Raw genomic sequence first — 3,550 nt, forward strand, 5'->3', positions numbered from 1 at the left:
CCCGCTGAATTTAAAATTTAAGCATATTATTAAGCGGAGGAAAAGAAACTAACCAGGATTTCCTTAGTAGCGGCGAGCGAACAGGAAAGAGCCCAGCACCGAATCCCGCGGTTCCGCCGCAGGGAAATGTGGTGTTTGGGAGGATCCGCTTATCCCGAGGTGCCGCGTCGCGTCCAAGTCCATCTTGAATGGGGCCACTTACCCGTAGAGGGTGCCAGGCCCGTAGCGACCGGTGCGCGCCTCGGGAGGATCTTTCCTTAGAGTCGGGTTGCCTTGAGAGTGCAGCTCTAAGTGGGTGGTAAACTCCATCTAAGGCTAAATACGACCACGAGACCGATAGCGAACAAGTACCGTGAGGGAAAGTTGAAAAGAACTTTGAAGAGAGAGTTCAAGAGTACGTGAAACCGTTCAGGTGTAAACCTAAGAAACCCAAAAGATCCAACGGGGAGATTCATCGTCAGCGGCGCTGGCTTCGCGTCGGTCGGCGATGTCCCGCGGAGTCCTTGCGGCTCGTCGCGCGCGGGCACGCTACCGTGCGCCGATGTCCGGCGCTTGTCGTCGTGCACTTCTCCCCAAGTAGAACGTCGCGACCCGCTGGGTGTCGGTCTACGGCCCGGGTGCGGTGTCTGTCGCGTCGCCGGTAAAACGGCACGCGACAAACCCTCGGTCGCCCAGCCGGCTGCTCGGCGGTACGCGCAAGGTATCAGGCCGCACTATTCACGGTGCGTCGAGACCGTCGCAAGCGCTCGCCACGGTACTCGGAGGTTACGGACTTCGCGCCGTCCCCGGTCCTGGCCCGCTGTTGGTTACAGTACGGTACACCATCGACAGGCCTGCGAACGTCTCCCGCGGTCTCGCGGGAGACCGATACCGGTCGGCGACGCTACTGCTTTGGGTACTCTTAGGACCCGTCTTGAAACACGGACCAAGGAGTCTAACATGTACGCGAGTCATTGGGACTTGTCGCGAGACCTAAAGGCGTAATGAAAGTGAAGGTCGGCCCTGGCTGTCGACCTAGGGAGGATGGGCCGCGTCGCGATGCGGCCTCGCACTCCCGGGGCGTCTCGTTCTCATCGCGAGAAGAGGCGCACCCAGAGCGTACACGTTGGGACCCGAAAGATGGTGAACTATGCCTGGTCAGGACGAAGTCAGGGGAAACCCTGATGGAGGTCCGTAGCGATTCTGACGTGCAAATCGATAGCGTCGGAACTGGGTATAGGGGCGAAAGACTAATCGAACCATCTAGTAGCTGTTCCCTCCAAAGTTTCCCTCAGGATAGCTGGCACTCGGCCGTTCCGCACGGAACGCGCGCAAATCTCATCTGGTAAAGCGAATGATTAGAGGCCTTGGGGCCGAAACGACCTCAACCTATTCTCAAACTTAAATGTGTGAGATCTCTGGCATTCTTGAATTATGGAAGCCACGAACATCTTCGGATCAGAGTGCCAAGTGGGCCATTTTTGGTAAGCAGAACTGGCGCTGTGGGATGAACCAAACGCAGAGTTAAGGCGCCCGCCCAACTCGACGCTCATGGGACACCATGAAAGGCGTTGGTTGCTTAAGACAGCTGGACGGTGGCCATGGAAGTCGGAATCCGCTAAGGAGTGTGTAACAACTCACCTGCCGAAGCAACTAGCCCTGAAAATGATGGCGCTGAAGCGTCGAGCCTATACTCTGCCGTCAGCGGCAAGTGGGGCGGCAACCGGGAGCGGGCGTTAGTCTTCTCTCGCGTCGTCACGAAGCCCTGACGAGTAGGAGGGTCGCGACGGTGAGCGCAGAAGGGTCTGGGCGCGAGCCTGGGGCCCTGTAGCCCCTGGGGGACGGAGAAGGTGCCTGAGAGATGGTGAAATAGTAGGCACAGACTGTCCTGCAGGGGGGGAGAAATGGAAGGTAGAGAGGGCGGCGAAAGAGGAAAATAAAGAACGAAAATAATAAGGAATATAATGGAAATAAGATTTGGAATAGAGAATGGGGAAAACCAAGAAATAGAAATAGAAAAGGAGAGAAGAGGGCAGATGGGTGGGGTGCAGAAAGGAAAAGGGGGGGGAGAATAGGAAAAGGGTAAATAGGAGAGAGAGGTGGAAAAAGGAATAGAGAAAAGGAGTGAAGGAACGGTCCTAATAAAGAAAAAGAGGAAAAAACTAAGTGGGAGATAAGCGTTGGGGTAAAGTGAAAAATAAGCGCTTCGTAAAAAAAAAAAAGGTAGGGAGGGGAAGCAGAATAACAAGAGAGGTCAGGATGAGAGCGGGAAGATAGAGAGAGGAAGAAAAGTGGGGGGGGTGGGGGACGAGGAGAGATAGAGAGACCAGGGTGAGCAATCTGTTGAGCTCGGGTTGGTGAGCAGAACCCAAACAGTGACAATAAAGGGTACATGAAAGAGTTGAGGGGGAACGGAAGTGAATAGACGATGGGGTGCATGAGCGGGGGAGAGGGCTTGGGAGGGTGGAGAAGGGAGAGAGGGAATATACGAAGGAAAAATAGGGTTGAGTGGCAGAGGGATGGTGGAGAAGAAGGGCGGATAGAGAGGTCGTTTTCTGAAATGGTTGGGGGATTGGAGAAGAAGAGGATAAAGGAAAGGGAGGGAGGGTGAGAGAGACCAGGAAGAAATGGGAGGAAGGTAGAGAGAGAAAAGAAGAAGGCAAACTGCAGTAGACAAGAAGAAAGGTACGAGAAATCGGAGGAGGAGGGAGGGAGTTGGAAAAAGAAGATGAGGTAAGGTTGGAAAGAAACTCGAGCCATAGGAGCGGAAGAGGGAGTAAATAGGGAGTAGCAAAATAGAGAAAGGGGGGGTAACGCTGTTCGATCTTGGTGGTAGTATCAATACTCCAGCGAGGCCCTGGAGGACTGACGTGGAAGAGGGTTTTCGTTGTGAACAGCCGTTTTTGCCACGAGTCAGTTCGATCCTAACCCTAGAGAAATCCTATCTCAATAACGGCCGTCACAATATCCTCGAGTTTCCCTAGAAAATAATAAATATTATACGAAATACACACTCCCGTCGGGCAAAGGGAATCCGTTCCTAATTCCGAACCGGCAGCGGAACCGCATACATTCGGGCCCTCGTAAGAGTTTTCGTCGGGGTAACCCAAAATGACGCTGATACGCCGTCGGGAGATCCGGGAAAGTATAGCTTCGAGGTTCCCTGGAAACCTCTATCCTTGAGATAGGGTTGGAACGCGAAGAGCACCGTCATGTTTGCGGCGGGTGTCGGATCTTCCCCTCGGACCTTGAAAATCCAGGAGAGGCACGTGGAGTTGTCGCGCCCGGTTTCGGTACCCTATCCGCAGGCAGGTCCCCTCCAAGGTAAAAGAGCCTCTAGTCGCTAGATAATTGTAGGTAAGTGAGTCGGCACATTGTGATCCGTAACTTCGGAATAAGGATTGTGCTTCTGAGGAGCGGGCTTGTCGGGCTTGGTCGGGAATCGGGTCTGGCTACGTGCCGGGCCTGGGCGAGGTGAACTGTCCGGCGTTCCTCGCGCCGGTCCCGGACATCCGATCTCGGGTCCCGTGCTTGGCCTCCCTGCGGATCTTTCTGGCTGCGAGCTCCGTGG

General features: G+C 54.6%; 1 pseudogene; it reads left to right on the forward strand.

Annotated features, from left to right (window-relative positions):
- LOC146725137 (large subunit ribosomal RNA) lies at positions 1-3,321 on the forward strand (annotated as a pseudogene).
- Positions 3,322-3,550: the final 229 nt, after the last annotated feature.

Source organism: Nylanderia fulva, unplaced genomic scaffold (genome assembly GCF_048542155.1).
Source record: "Nylanderia fulva isolate GAGA-0341 unplaced genomic scaffold, ASM4854215v1 Scaffold1021, whole genome shotgun sequence".
NCBI classification, from domain to species: domain Eukaryota; kingdom Metazoa; phylum Arthropoda; class Insecta; order Hymenoptera; family Formicidae; genus Nylanderia; species Nylanderia fulva.